This window comes from Monodon monoceros, unplaced genomic scaffold (assembly GCF_005190385.1).
Source record: "Monodon monoceros isolate NGI ecotype Baffin Bay Population unplaced genomic scaffold, NGI_Narwhal_1 Super_Scaffold_4, whole genome shotgun sequence".
Taxonomy (NCBI): domain Eukaryota; kingdom Metazoa; phylum Chordata; class Mammalia; order Artiodactyla; family Monodontidae; genus Monodon; species Monodon monoceros.
The window spans coordinates 27,985,738-28,001,834 of NW_021703781.1; the positions used below are offsets into that span (position 1 = coordinate 27,985,738).

At 49.1% G+C, this 16,097-nt stretch overlaps 1 long non-coding RNA gene across 1 annotated transcript in view; it reads left to right on the forward strand.

The window, feature by feature from the left end:
* Window positions 1–16,097, forward strand: part of LOC114883272 — a 241,303-nt gene that overhangs the window by 125,693 nt on the left and 99,513 nt on the right. Inside the window, exon 2 of the long non-coding RNA XR_003790523.1 lies at window positions 14,993–15,127. This is a non-coding gene — a long non-coding RNA (uncharacterized LOC114883272). The remainder of the gene's footprint in view (window positions 1–14,992; window positions 15,128–16,097) is intronic.

The window sequence follows — 16,097 nt, forward strand, 5'->3', positions numbered from 1 at the left end:
ACATGGTTGGTGCTTCCAGATCCACACACAGGACTGCCTGCTCCTTGTCCTGTGGGACAGGCCGGAACTCCTCTCCACCAATGCCCAGCTAGCTGCCCCCAGGCAGGGAACCTGCACAGAGCTTTTAACTTGTAGGGAGCATTCCTGTGTGTTCTCTCAGTTCATGCTATGCAGACACTGGAGGGGATGCCCAGGAGCCAAGGTCACCTGCCTGCCTGGTACTGTGCAAGGCCTTGAGGAGGAACCCTTGAGAGACAGCGGGATTCCCGGTGCTGCGGCAGACCCGTGGCTGGAGTGCTGTCTGACCTGCCTCGCTCACATCACATCACATCGTGGAGGCCAGGGCGAGCCCTGGGCGTCTCCCGGGCGGGAGTGCTGGTTCCCACGAGGCCCTCCCTAGGTTATCCCTCAACTGGGCCCATTTGGGGAAGCGTGCCTTTCCCTTTTGCCCTGGATCATGGGGTGGTGACGTTTTAAAATGCTGTTAATAGCTGGCATTTACCCAGTGACACGTGCAGGCAGTGCAGTGCACAGTTACGCAAATTATCTAGTCTCGTCTGCACGCCAGCCCTTTGAGAGAGGCACGGTGATCACCCTCCCCGTCTTACCGGGGGAAATCTCCTTTGTCTTCACGTCTGGCTCCCTCACTGGGGGCTTGGAGTTGCCTGGGCAGGCAGGGACCACGCCTGGCTCCACTCTGTACTGCGGCCCCTGATGGGTGCTCCATGCCGGTCGACCAAACAAAGGGAGGATAAGGGAGTCTCTGGGACTCTGACCCTTCGCATCGGCCTAATTTGAGGACACTTGCTCTACTGTTATCATCTTAAATGAGAAAGTAGAACCTAAAGTGTGTGTGTGTGTGTGTGTGTGTGTGTGTGTGCATGTGTGTCTCTGCAGGGGGGTCATGGACACAGTGACATGTTGGTCATGAGTGTGAGCTCTGGGTCCTGCTATTTTGGGGGGAATCCTAGTTCTGCATCTTTCCAGCTGTGTGATTTGGGGTGAGATGCCTAAATTCTCGAGGGCTAAGTTTCCTTTTCTGTAAAGAAGAGGGATAATAACGATTTCTGTTTGACAGGGTGGTTGTGGGGATGAAATGAGTTATTACACATAAAGTACGTAGTACAGTGCCTGCCCTAGTGAGCACTAGATAAGTGTTTGCTGTTGTAATTAGTAAACAGGGATGGAGGGAGCTGGATAGATGGATAGGTATGTCCTTAAGGGTGCGTGACGAATTGGCCTTGTAAAGCAGGAAGCAGTGCATTGTCTTCTTTCTGTGCACCTCGGCTCCATGGCCTCTCCCACAGCCCAGTGGGACACCCAAGGGCCGCTGAATTTTCCTGTTCCTTCGAGCAAGGTGTGTAGTGTATATTCGTTGAGAGGTGACACGAGGAGAAGGAGGCAGCAGCCATGAAGGGGACTTGTGACTGAGCTGAGGGACCAAGTGGCCCGGGTCACAGGGGATGTGTGTATGGCCTCATGGATGTCCACAGCCGAGCACCAGTGCAGGACAGCTGACCAGGTGCCTCCTCTGGACCCCTGTCCAAAGCCCCCATCCTAGCCTCATGGGAACCTTCGACCAGCCTTTTAAGAATGGTGAGACGGAGGGAGAAAAGTTCTGAGCTGACTGCATTGAAATCTGCATTTACTGAGGAGAAAACCTGAAGTGACTGAATTCACCCAGGACTACTGACTGGGTTAGCACTTCTGCTGTCAGGGAAAATGGGACTCAGGGAAGAAATGAACTGCACATGTAGAAAAATATCATGAAAATGATATTTTTTGCATACATGCCTATGTGGCTTATGAAATTCTTACCACGGCATGCATGTACATGTTTTCCGTCCTGTCTATAATTTCAAGATATGTGTACTTATGTGTTTATATATATAAAAATTGAAAGAAAAAATAAATCAGTGTATTGGTTATCTCTGGGTGAAGGGACTGTGAGCTATTTAAAACATTTTCCTTAATAAACTCTACTGTATCTTTCTAATTTTCTCAAGTAAAAATGATCAAAAAGATAAAATAATTATATATCTGTATTCTTTCTTAGCTATGAACTATGTTCTTCGTGTCAGGGGAATTGGGCCAGTAGGTGATGTGTGCTGGGTAACAGCAAGGCTTTAGGCCAGGGTCTGTGTCACCAAAGAGTCCCCTCCATTCTCTGAGCATGCTTGATTGGGGTCATCTCATTGCCATGTATGTCCACGTGCCACCAGAAGCCCATGAACCGTTTGTGTCAAATGTGAGAGTCGCCCCAGGGAAGCAGAGAGCCCTCACACCCCGCCCACAATGCCAGCTGTGCAGGATCCTTGTCTCCACTTTACAGGTTAGAACCGGAGACTTGGGGAGCCTGGGCATCTCTGCAGGGCCACACGGTCAGGAGCAGCAGAACCGGGGCTCAAGCCCAGGTCCTCGGACCTCCAGCGCCAGCGTGCCTCATGCCACGCCACCTCTGGCAGTCAGCAGAAGGTGCTCTGGGACGCACACCTTCAGTACCTGGTGGGGATTTACGGCTCAGAGAGAATAAAAGCTTAGAGGGTTTTGTGATTCGCTCAAGGTCACACAGCAAGGAGCAGAGCTGGAAGTACAACGGTGATGCTTCACACCAGAATATAGAAAGATGCTCAGAAAAGAGCTGGGATATGGGAGAAAGGGCAAAAGAAAGCAAAGCAATGTGAAGAAAGGAAAGAGACTACCAGTGCTTCCGCAAACAAAGAACATAGTCCAGTGAGAGAGAGTGCGAGTGCGTGTGTGTGTGTGTGTGTGTGTGAGTGTGTGTGAGTGTGTGTTGTGTTAGGGGTGAGTGGGAATGGCGTTGCTGGGCCTGGGGGGCCAGGAGGTGAGAATGAGAGTTAGGGAGTGGGGCAGAGGGAAGGAAAAAAAGAAACAGATGGGAAACAGTCCATGAAAGCCAAAAACCTCAAGTCAGACAAATGTTTATTTTATATAGTGTTGATAACAGGGGAAAAAATGCTTACGGAAACTCACAACTAGCACAGGCTAGTGCCAGCTCTTCAGACCCCAGTGGAAAGAGCTAGAAAGTGCCTCCCCGCAGCAGGCCAGGCCCAAACTTGGGTGCTTAAGGCCTGCCAGGATAGCCTACCTGAGGAGCCTGCTGCTGCAGGAAGTGTCCTGCAATTAGAGCCCAGGGCTAGAGGCCATAACAAGTTAGAGCCGGCAGGCTGGGCCGCTTCTCGGAGCCCCGGGGTCCTTGTCTGTGAAATGGACATGGTCCTTCCTGCTCTGTCCACCTGTCGAAGCTGTTGGGAGGACTTCATTTCTGGCCCACATGGAATAACAGGCACTGGATCTAGCCTCCTGTCTGAAGAAAAAATAGAACATAACATAAGAACCATGGTTTTCAAGACGGTGGGCATCAGGAAGCAAAGTGCTGTGATCTACGAGAGATGGGAGACAAGTGAGGTGAGCCCTATGGTTGTCCCCGGTTACCTGCCTGGAGTGAATCCCAGGCTGCAGCACAGGGAGCGGGGCCCAAGGAGCCTGGTGAACTCCCTGATCGGCGGGGATGGAGCCGAGGGTGCAGGGAGACTGCAGTTGATAGAGCTGCACCAGGTCCGCCTCCGGTACCGGCAGAGTTCTCATCGCATATGCGTGTGAGGCAATTACCTGGGGAGGTGAGGGGAACGCCCAGAGGGTTGTTGGGAATAGAGCATGGAGCTTACAAAGGGATGACTATAGTTTCTGTTCCCACCCGCCAGCCTGGAAAACTCACAGCTCAGAAGGCGTTGAGTTTACTACTCTAATGTCCCATCCGTATTCAGATATTTCTGCTAAGTCTCCGTATTCAGATATTTCTGCTAAGTCCAGAAAATATGTCCTTGTTTTCAGTCACTTTGTTTGACTCCTGTCCAAACTCAAGGCTGTCTTTGTATTTGGTTTTCATGGCTCTAAACAGAGCAGCTTCTCTGCCCCCTTCTCCCACCCCCTTATCTCTCCTGCTTTTGGCTTGATGAAGAATAGAATGTCCCACATTCAGGATTTGGTTGCCTTCTTTCTTGTGGTGGCAGAACTGGTTCCTCTCTCCTTGGTATCTGTTACACTAGAGGCTAGATCTAAAGGCTTCTCCAGATTCAGGTTCATTTCTTTTGCCAAGAACGCTTCACGGGTGGTGCTTGCTTTCTTATTTTCAAGGTAGTAATGCTCTGTAGCGATTTCCCAACCGGCTCATGATTGGTTGCTCACTTCAGCTGCTGATAAAGCAGTGCTCTGGCGTGCTAACTACCCAGAGTTTTGCTTCTTTTCATCCCATACAAGAAAGCATGTTAGGATGCATGTAGGTTAGAATGGTGTTCGTCTATGAACAACCTTGAATCCACTCATTAAAAAAAAATCTTTCCAGGGCTTCCCTGGAGGCGCAGTGGTTGAGAATCTGCCTGCCGATGCAGGGGACACGGGTTCGTGCCCCGGTCCGGGATGATCCCACATGCCCGGGAGCGGCTGGGCCCGTGAGCCATGGCCGCTGAGTCTGCGTGTCCAGAGCCTGTGCTCCGCAACGGGAGATGCCACAGCAGTGAGAGGCCCGCGTACCGCAAAAAAAAAAAAAAAAATCTTTCCAAACTTTGATCCTTTTTTCAACCTTAGCATGCATAACAAATGATGGTGAAGCATGGCATGTCACAACCTTGAACCATTGAATTACCTGGTCCAAAAGGATTAAATGTGAGTTTCAAGGCTTTCACCTACGGGGCCTACAAAGTAGGGTGATCAGTTGTCTCAGTTTGCCTGGGACTAAGGGTTTTCAGTACTAAAGTTGGGAACGTTCTGGGCAAACTGAGTCAAACTAGCCACCCTACGACAATGTGCAGACTTGTCAGGTAACCGGGATTGTGAATAAGCCCCTGAGTACGTCAGAATTGCCAGGGCATTAGCTTGGCTCCTGTCTGACCCCTTTTTATACCAGCTGAGAAATTGGTGGTTGTCTGGGCTTTCCAGTGATAGAGACCACGGTCTTTTCCTTGAGCTGGCACATTTCATTGGTAAGTTTGACTGTTAGAAAGTTGGGCGTCCCTGTAAATCCCATGAACCACTTGTCAGTTGGAATTTCACCCTGCAGAGCCAAGCATGTGATATCGATCAGCTAATCAGACCACTGAAGTCTGACCATGTACCCTCCAAGCAACCTCTCAGGTCGTTGCTGGTCATGACCTCATGCCCTCTCACCCTCCTTTCCCACCTGTGACCTCAGGACATAGTCCAGGTGCTGGTAGAGGAGGGTCATTGGCTCCAGAACAGAAGCTTAACTTGAGGTATGAGAGCCTCCTATGCAGAGGAGATGGGCCTGCTCCCTCTTGCCTTCCAGAATCCAGGTCCTCAAGCATTTCCCCTCCCTGCCTCCAAGCCCTAGTGCAATGTGACCCCCATGCAGGGGAGAAATGCGCTATCAAAAGGGAGACCTTGTGTGTCTTCACACCCTCTCGAGTGGCTGGTAGGGGAAGGGAGTGCCCAGCTCCATCCATTAAGGATGTGCCAGCTATTCTAACCCACTTGAGAGGGTTTAAAAGTAGAGCCAAGAGTTTAACTTCAAGATGCGCTTTACCTCCCGAAATCAAATCATCTCATTTTCAGCACAGTTGTCGAACAGACATTCTCGTGGGGTTAATGCTGCAGCTTTTCCAGAAGCTCCTTGTGTGGGATGGAGGTCAGGATTTTATAGGCTCAGAGGCATTTCCATCACCAGCTGGGTGATTGTCTTGGAGACTAACTGGCTCCATGTAAGATGTCTCTCCTGTCTGATCCCTGCTCAATGCCATCCTCTCTGTCTTCATTTCCTCTCTCCAGGATTCCCAGAAGAGCCCTTTAAATGTCCCTTGCTTCTAATCCTTCCCTAGGAAGCCTCTCCTTCCCTAAATGCCTATTTCATACTAATTGCCCACCCCCTCCCAATCCAGTTCCCCAGGCTGTTCCTCAAGGGCCTCTCTTTGGCCCCAAAGGTCTGACCAAACTCCCTCTCTCCAGGGCCTCCACCTTCCTTCTTCTGAGACTAGTGAGAGATTCTATCTGTTTCCACCTTGGTGTTGAATAAATACCTCTTTCTAGGTCACCCTCCTGCAGGAAGCCTTCCTTGATTATCTTTATCCTCTTCATGGACTTCTCCTTTCTCTGGCCTCCAGTGTCACACAAACCCATGGACCAGTTTCTCCTCCCCAGAAGACGTTTCTTTTCTCCCTGGCCAATTTGTAAGCCCCTGGAGGAGTGAGGCCAAAATGTCTGTGTCAGAGACAGTGAGGGCTCACCAAAGATCCCATGTCATCCCTTACATTTCCAGCCTCCCTGGCTGGAAAGTGGGGCCATGTGACTAGTTCTAGACTGTGAGCAGAAGTGACATGTGTCACTTCCTGGCGGAGGCAGTTAAGAGCTGGCAGGAGTCCTCCATCCCTTTCTTCCCCTCCTGCAGCAACCACAGGTGCTGTGTGATCCAGGTGGCACAGCTACATGATGACAGATCCTCTGTCAGCCTGGTTCCCTGCATGACTGCATGGATCAGAGCTTCCTACTGCCCTGCAGTAGACATGTAATATGATCAAGAAACAGACTTTATCCTGTTAAGTCTCTGAGTTTTGGGGATTTTTCTGATGCAGCAGCTAGCATTGTTTAACATTAATACTACATCTCCTTTGTTGTTCCTCCTCCCAACCATCTTCACGTCCCTCTTCCTGGAAGCTCTGAGCACAGATGTCACCTAGTATGGATTCAGTCAGTGAGGGCTTTTAGTCTAAATGATGAATTTCATGGGATGGTAGCTGAGACATGGAACTCATAAGTGGAACAACTTAAGAGGATGTTCTCTGCAGCACCATGCCCAGTAAAAGCCGCCCTTGAACTTAGCCTCCTGGAAAGGCCACCATCCACTGACCTCACCGACCAAAGTCTGGAAGCCTGTAGCATGCTGACCTAGATGTAAAACCAGAGGTGGGATCCCCATAGCTGTATGACTTTGGAATGATCACATGTCCTCTCAAAGCCTTGAGTTAATCACCCAAAAAATGACCAAATTATGTCTGCTCCAGGGACCTGGAACTCCCCAGTTCTGCCCTTCTAGGAAGACCAGCATGTTCCCCAGAAGACGGGGGCTTCTGGGGCCAAACGCTACTATGACTGGGGAGGTGTGATACCCAGCTTCCCCGAGCTCCTGGGTATTAGATGTAAAGAAGGTAAAATTGTGATGTAGCAGGGAGAGGCCCTTCTTGGGGCCATGAAGCTTCAGACTGTGGCCTGCCATATGTCTGGTCACTGCCTTTTCTTGGATTGGAGGACATGCTGGAAAGGTGGGGCCGGACCCCTGAAGGGAGAATATACAAGCAATCCCTACCTTCACAATGATATTGGTTAGAAATTTCCATTTGACTGTAAGCCTTTTGGGGGCATGGCTGTAACTTTTTCACAATCTCATCCCAGTGTCCTATTCAGGGCCTGACCCAGAGGAAGTATTGGAAGGGTACTCGGCTTCCCCTGGGGGCGGTGAGTGTCCTGTTGGTGGTTGTGTAAGCTGAGGCTGGTTGATCACTAGGCAGGGATGCAGGGGAGGGTGTTCTGAACTCTGAGAAGGGCAGATGAGATAACCAAGAAGATTTGTCCTGGGCTGAGATTCCCCTGGGGGCTCCTGGGTGAGGCTGCATGGGGCACTGGGGAAACCAGTTTTCCAGGCTGTGGGCTCAGGGAAGGCCCTGATGAGGTGCGGTTCCCTCTTGCTTCCACGTTGAGGTGGGATGCCTGCAGCACATAGTCTTAACATATGTTAACCTTGGCACTCTGCTCCTGCCAAGAAGCTGTCACAGAGGTATTTAGCAGAGGAAACAGTGTAGGAAGCGTTCCCGTTGTACTTTGGGGCACTGTGCAACTAATGGGGCATGTACAATGAGGGGCTGCTGGGCGGGGGTGACCCTGCCAAAGCCTGTTTGGTCCAGCACAAGAGGAGCGGGCATTAATGATGCCTGGCAGCCAAAGCGCAGGCCCCTTAGCTGTCACAATGAAGTACAGGTGACGTGGGCTGAGCACCTACTATGTGCCAGGTGCTGGCCTTGGGCCTCACACATCTGCCACCCCACTTCACCCTCACAACACGCCCACCAGGCAGGCACCATCTATCCAGTTTGCAGATGAAGAAGCTGCCTCTGGATCAGCCTGACTGTAAGGAAATCTACCTCTAATAAAACTCTAAGGAAACCGCATTATGATTTCCTTGGTACCCTGAATCCAATGAACCCATCTGGGAAGTGGGAGCCTGCATGTGACATTAGCTGATGCTACTTGTCTGATCTTTGGGGTCATGTGGGAATCGTAAGTTAGCCTAAATGAGGATGATTTTATTTGACAGAGGTCTTGGGAAAAGCCATCGACACTTGTCATTGGGATCAGGCTATGTGGTTTTCATCTCTGGAAGCATGTGCGTTTTATGGCCTTTTATTCTCCTCAATCCCAAATACAACATACACGTGTAACACAGCACACACACGCATACACCTACGTGGGGACACATCTTCGTACTTGTACATCTGAAATACACAGTCACGATGCTGCTCACACAATGACACGCCCACATACACCTGCTGGTGCACTCACACGCACACATGTGTACCCATATGACTTGATTTCATGCACACAACCCACATCAAATTGCCTTCCCACACACACGTTCCCTCTCGTGGGCACGCTCACCCGCGTACACATCAAGCATAGACGGAAAACTCACATTTGCACATGCTGTTTCTCTGAGCAAAGAAATCTTATCCTTTAAAGGAGTGGATGAGGAAAGTGAGCCAAGAGTTCTCAGCTGCTTTCCGCCCTTCCCACAACTCTCAGAGACAATGAGTAGTTGTATGCAGGGACACAGAAGAAAAAGGGCAGGTGGGAGGGGCCTGAGGGCCTGGTTGGACCTCTCCAGGGATGAACTGATCCTTGCCTTTACCTCCCTGGATTTCAGTTTCCACATCACTCAAGTGAGGATGAAGCACTTCCATCCCCTTTATTCGGCCCCTCTAAGTGCAGGCATGTGGTGGCCATTTAGAAAGGCCCAGTTGTCCCTGATGGGCCACAAAGCTTTTCCCCTGCTGACCCAGGTGATGGAATGTGGCAGTCACACCCTCAAATGGGCAGTAAGCAGAGGTCAGATTCTCCTGGCTGCACAGGCCCCTAGCTATTTAGAGTCCCCCTTATTTCACAGGTGGGGGAACTGAGGCTGGGAAGGGAAGGCTGGGCGCTTAGCACCATGACGGGCGCTTCCTAGTTGCTCAGTGGACACTTGGTGAAGGACTGTCAGATGCTGCGCTTCCTAGTTGCTCAGTGGACACTTGGTGAAGGACTGTCAGATGCTCCTGTTTTACCACTTTCGGGTCAGCTGTCGAGGCATCTGCGAACTTGGAATGTGAAGGCCTGGATGAGGCAATATTACATTTTGTGCAAGTGACTGTGGGAAATTTGGATGCTGACCTGCTCCTCTGATCCCAGGTGAAGACAGTTGCTCTTCCTCCCTTGTACAGATGCCTCAGCCCGGAAGTGAGAGTTCCTCTTCACCCAGCTCGTCCGGACTCTCCGTGTGCATGTTTGTGCACCCACCCCAGGCACACACACATGCACACATACTCCCACATACTCTCTTGCACACGCATTCACACTCACACAGGAAACACTCTCCAGTTGATGAGACCTGCAGGGAAAAGAGGTTACAGGGAGGGGCAGTAAGAGTTTTCCAGGCTGAGTGCTTCTGGGGTCCCAAATAGCGTGTCCAGGTTGATCAGTGTTAGAGTGAACTTTGATCCCATGATTCCGGCCAAGCCCTGGATTCCACCAATGTGAGCCTGAGCATGGTCTGGTCCTTCCCCTTGCAGAGCTGAAGTCCACTGGAGGGTCGCCACGGGGTCACCGACGCTGAGGGCCACAGCTGGGAGGAGGGTGAGGACAGTCCCGTGGGTGCTCTGAGGAGGGAATGATAGACTCCCGAGGGCCTCTGGTGAAGAGAAGGGCATAGTGAAGGGCATATAGAATTTTGCCACATAAAGGAGCGGTGGGCTGGAGCTGTGTGTGTGCGCCGGCCTGAGGGGCAAAGTGTGCAGCATATTCTGGTGGGCAAGTGGTCCCGTGCCACCAGGGCCAGGGATAGGAGGGGCCAGAGAGACAGTGTGGGGACAGATGGGAAGGGGCTTCAATGTTTGCTGGGGTTGGCGCTGTTTCGTGGGTAGGGGAGTGGGTCCCGTAATTGGTTTATAGATAGAAGGGATGAGAAAGGTGACCTTGGTGGCCATGAGGAGCCCGACTAAGGCGGGGAAGTAGCATCTAACTAAAGGCACCAGAGACTGAAGTAAGAGATCAGAGGTCCCTGCCCTCTGGAGCTTCCAGGCCAGACAGGAGTTTGATGCAGTAGCTGCGGCAGGTGTGTTAGGACGAGGTCACACCAGCAGAGGCTGTGAGAAGTGAGAGGAGGACAGACTGGCAAAGGGTTTCTGAGTCAGGCCCTAGAAGGGGTCACTAAGCACGAGGTGTCAAGGACAAAGGCGAAGGTTTGGCTGGGGAGGGAGGTGGGCTTGCCATCCCTGAGGTGGGCTGGACAGCGATGTAACATCCCTCCCCAGGCCACCTCAGGAAGGAACCGGCCATTGTTTGTCAGCCCGTGCTGTTGTGGGAGCAGTAGCCCAGAATATTAAAATCGTTCTCAGGTTTATCTCCTCCCCCTCTTTGCTCGTTTGAAATCCTCTCAATTCGGGGGAGAAAGTTACTTTAATCCTCTGGTTCCTATCAGCCTAATTATAGTTTCAATAGACGACGAGCAGGGCTCTAAATGAGATCGGAGGACACGGGAACACATTACGTTGGCGCTAATAATGATCTCTTTGTTTTATCATTTCATGTTGTTGCTTCTCGTTTTGGCTGCCTGAATTCTTAATGCCTTCGAGTGTCTCAGGGAGATTGCTTCCTCTTGCTGCCAGGCCGGGACACAGTTGCAGACTTGCATATGAAGATACCCAGCCTGGTGCCTGTAGCTAACAAGCCAGCCGCCATTTAAATTTCAATCAGCCCTTCTGTTTGTGTGTGAGTTCCTTGGATGGATGGAATTAGCAATTTTGAAAAATTGATTAAAATTGCTGGTTTCACGAAGCCTCAAAACATCAAAATCAATCTTTTTTTTTTTTTTAGATACACCAAAATTTTTGTTAGACTCACCATGTCTGCAGTGTGATAAACTGCCAAGCCTGCTGGTGGGGTGGTGAGGAACCGGGAGCTGGGTGGGCTGGGGCTTGTCTTGGCTCTAGACCAACTTCTGTGCGGCCTTCTTAAGTGTTTGAACCTCTCTGTTTTTTTTCTCCATCTATGGCATAAATGGGTTTGACTAGATAGGGGATCTCTAGAAGGCTCTTCCAGTCCTGACAGTATATAATTATGTGCTCAGAGTCAGGTGAAAAATGAATGGATCTTTGAAGGTAGAATCTGCATTTAGATGAGGTGAGAATACTAACAACAGATAGCATATGAAAAAATACAGTTATCCCCATTTTCAGTTGTAGAAATGGAGGCTTATGCCCTTCCATGGTGCCATAATTCCCAGTCCACAGACTTTCCCCCCTTTCCGGGTGAATAACTCCAGGTAAGGCTGCCCTGACCTGCCCAGCCCAGGGTTCTCCCAGGGCCCTCACTGGTTCTGGAAGAGTCACACGCCACCGCATGGCTCCCTGGCCCGACCAGGGGACTAGGGTGTGGAAGTTGGCAGCAGACATTTAAGGCATTCCTGGGCTTTCTCTTCTCTGAGCTTTGAGCTGATGTCTTGAAGGCTCTGTGCATCAACTTTGCAGAGATGACTTGGAGAAGTGAAATAGTAATAAAAAATGCAAATGTCGTATTTTCCTGAATTGTGTGAGCCGCTCAACAGCCCCATACCTATGGTCCTGGCTGTAGTCTCAGTACAGATAAAAACCCTCTAAAACCCTCAGGTTTGGAGGAGAAAACAACCACTCTGTTAGCTGTCATGGGCAGGAGTAAAATTCCTTGATTTCTGGTCCCGCCCTCACCCGCTCCCACTTGCACTCACCTTGGTCGGTAGCTAGGCGCTGCTACTCCCTCCACTTCAATCTGAGTAAGACGAGTGTCACAGCCGCTTTCTGTCTGTCCTTTCTGTCTGTCATAGCTCCCCATGGCACAGCTGTCAACAGTGCTTAATCACAAGAACCGCCTAGGACTCTCGTTAAAAAAGTAGGGATGCTCAGTACCTGCTCCAGACTTAGTGAAAAGAAGCCCAGCCAGTTCGGGAAGCCCTGTTTCTCTAAACATGCTCTCTGTATGTGGACAACATCTGTGTGTTCTCATCTCCCAATTCACTGGCCAGAGGGTCAGTGTGCAGACAATTGAAATTCTGTTCATAGCCCTATACGTGCTTATTGAACCCCTACTAAAGTTAGTGGGAGAAGATAGAGGAGTTACGGGAAAAGCATGTTTTCTAGACCTAGAAATGAATACCAGCTCCATCACAAATGCTTTGTGACCTTGGGAAGTCACTTACCTCTCTGGCCCTGCGTTCCCTCAATTGTCCCATGAGGACAGTGGTCCCTCTCTCCAGACTGTCTTGAGGAGACATACATGGTATGTATGTGGAACACTTGGTACAATGCCTGGCACAGAAGTAGGTGCTCAACCAGCAGTAGCCTATTCTTGCCAGAGGAAACCCACAGCAGCCCTACAGGGACAGTTCCTGGGCTTCTGTGAGTCCCCAAGCAGCTGACCATTCCCAGAGCGTGTATAATTTCCCCTTCAAGAGACGTGGATGCAGGTGGTAGGCGAGGCTCACTCCCCAGGGAAGTGACTTGCTCCTTTCACCAGCTATTATTGTATTTAAAACAAATTGGGCTTCAGCATAGTATAAACTAGTATGTGTTATGGGCCTTCAGGGAATTCACAAATTATTGAAAGTATAATACCCTCCAGCATCAGGGTTTTGCTTTCCTGTAAAGCACAGTGGTGGGCATACACAGGTCATTCTCGTAGGCAGTGCAGACAACGGGCTGGAAGGAGGCAAGGGACAATGACGGAGAGAATTTGACCTGGCTTTTTTGTGGGTCCTTGTCCATTCAAAACAGTCTTCTTTACCACCTTGGTGAACACCTGGTGCATGACACAGGCGCAGCCACTGAGTTCAGGTATCAGGGGTTCCCAGCGAATGGAGAACTCTTTGACTGTGTAGCAGTCAGCGCTCGCTTTTTGTCGGGGAGGGAGAGAAATCCAGCTCAGCCTGGCTTAAGCAGAAGGGGAGGTGATTGACTCACATGCCAGGAGTCAGGCATGACTGGGCCCAGGTTTTGTATGGAATTGTCAGCTCCATCTCTCAGCCTTTGTTCCTCTGTGTCAACTTCATCCTCAGGCTAGCTGTCCCCACAGGGTGGCAGAAATGGCCCCAGCAGCTCCAGGCTCACATCCTGCCTGATAGGCAGTAAATCTCTCTTCCCCAGTGGCAACCAGAGACTAGTACTGACTCTCCTTGGTTCACCAGGGTCGTTGCTCCTCCCTGAACAAATGCCTGTGGTCTGGGGAGTGGGGGACCCCGACCGTCCAGGCCTGGCTCACTTGCCCACCCCAGGGCCAGGAGTAGAGAGTCAGGGAGGGGTGGTTTCTATAGGAAGGGGGCTCAGAAGCTGAGTGGGCAAAACCGGGACATGTCCAGTCCCACTGGTCAAGCAGCCCAGGCCCAGTGACAGAACTTAGGGTGGCTTCTTATCTTCCCTGACTGCACCCCTGCCCCCTCCAAACCCCACATTGTTTAGGCTCTTGGTTTTGACCTATTGAAAATACAGGATGATTAAGACAATTGGAAAACTTGAACATTGTCTTAGTTTGGGGTCCCTAAAAGTGGATGCTGAGACTAGAATCAGGGTGTGAGATGTTTACCTGGGAAGTTACCCCACGAAGCACAGTAAGGGCTGCAGAGTGACACAGGAAAGGCAGGAAAACTAGTGCAGGCTGAGCTAGTGGGTGGGTTCCTTCTGTGGGCCATGGGAATTCAGTTGCATTGGAACCCCCTTAGTGACTGCACACTCAGAAGTGTTCCTCCAAGGGGCAAGGAAGCTTGGCTGTCTAACGACCAAGTCCTGTCCCTCCTGGGGTTTAACTGCCTAGCACTCTGAGCCTGCGCCGTTATGGTGAAAAGTCTTGCAGCGCTAGCTTGCCCTCAGATGGACATGCAGGTGCTTGAGCTGGAAGTGTCAGTGTGTAAGGGTGCACCCCACTGCAGCAGCAGCTGCCTTGCAGGGAGGAGGGCCGGGAGAGGTGGGATGGACACCAGCAGGATCTGCTACAAATTGAGACTGGGCATTATTAAGGAATTTAAAAAGATTTTGCTAGGCACCTTAATGACATTGTAATTAACATAGGAATATGCTCTTATTTTCTAAAGAAATGGGTTATGAAGAATTTAAGTGTGAAAGGTAGTGATATTTGTAATGTAAAATATTTCAGCAAAAAAAAAAAAACGGATGAAGCAAATAGTACAAAATGTTAGCAGTTGTTCAATCTAGATGACAGTTAGATATCTGTGGGTGTTAATTATATTACCTCTACCTTTCGGTACGTTTGAAAATGTTCATAATCAAAAGGAAGACCCAGGGTGATGCTGGGATCTGTTTGTGTTTGGTGACTGGGTGGTGGCTACTTCTTTCTGTCCCTGGCTGGAGCTCTGGCCTTGCCTCCAAATTGTGTGTGACTTTGCAAAACTGTCAGGGCCTCAGTTTCTCTGCTTGTAAATGAAGGACAGGGTTGTTTCAGATTTCTGAGATCTGCCACACTCAGAGGCTCTGTGGGTCAGTGAACAGTTTCTGAAGTGCAGTGGAAATACTAGAATATTAATAGAAAGAGCTTTGGAACTCCCAGTCTGCTCTCCCCACCCCGGAGCCTTAGGTTAGGGCCTGTTGGGCCACTTCTGAGCTGTTCTAAGACAGCCTCTGACTCGGAAAATGATCCCAGTTAAGTGTTCAACTGCCATTTTTCCCCCCAGGGCTGACATTGGACTGCTGGGCCTCAGCATGATTGAAACCTGGGGAGAAGGGCCAGTTCAGGAAGGAAAGCAAGGTCCCGGGCCTCATGCAAAGCAAAGTGTCCTGCGAGTGAATGCATATATTCCTGCTCTATGGTGAGTTTTTACCATAAATGATGTTGAATTGTGTCAAACGAGTTAAAAAAATTTTATTTTGAGATGACCATATGATTTCACAGATATTGGAATATTAAACTAACTTTTTGTTCCTAGGATAAATCCCTATGAGTCATGGTATATTATCTTTTTTATATATCATTGAACGCAGTTTGCTCATATTTTAAAAGTATTTCTGTCCCATGAAGAGTACTGGTCTGTAGTTTTCTATTTTAATAATATTTTTTTTTTCTGGTTTTGGCATCAAGGTAAGTTGGCTTTATAAAATGAGTTGTAAAGGGTTTTCTCTTTCTCTGTTTTCTGAAAGTGTCTGACAGATTTGGTATGTTTTTTCCAATTTAAAAATTTCTAATTTTTAAAAATAGAGTCTACCAGTGAAACTATTGGAACTGATACTTTCTTTGAAGGAAAATTATACCTATAAATTCAGTTTACTTTGTAGATATAGGATTATTCAGTCCTTCTGTTTCTTCTTGAGTGAGTTCTGATAGTCTGTACCCTTCAGGGAATTTGTGCATTTTTCTCGAAGCTCTTGAATTTATGGTGTAAAATTGTTTATCTTTACCATGCCCCTTATCATTATGTAATGTTCCTTTTTATTCCTTTTTATGAAGTCTATTTTACTTGATGTCAATGTAGTCAATAGAACTTCCTTTGTAAAAATTAAAACAATTATTTTGTTATTATTATTTTATTAAGCTATATTGACAATAGAACTTTTTTTTTTGCTGCTACTTTAAACAAATTTAAGTATAATTTACCTATGTTAGTTCCAGGTGTACAACACACTGATTTGGTATTTATGTATGTTACAAAATGGTCATCATGATAAGCATGGTTACCACCTGTCACCACACAAAGTTATTACAGTATTATTGACTATATACCCCATGCTGAATAGAACTTTCTTATAATTAGTGTTTGGGTGGTATATTTTATTCCATCCTTT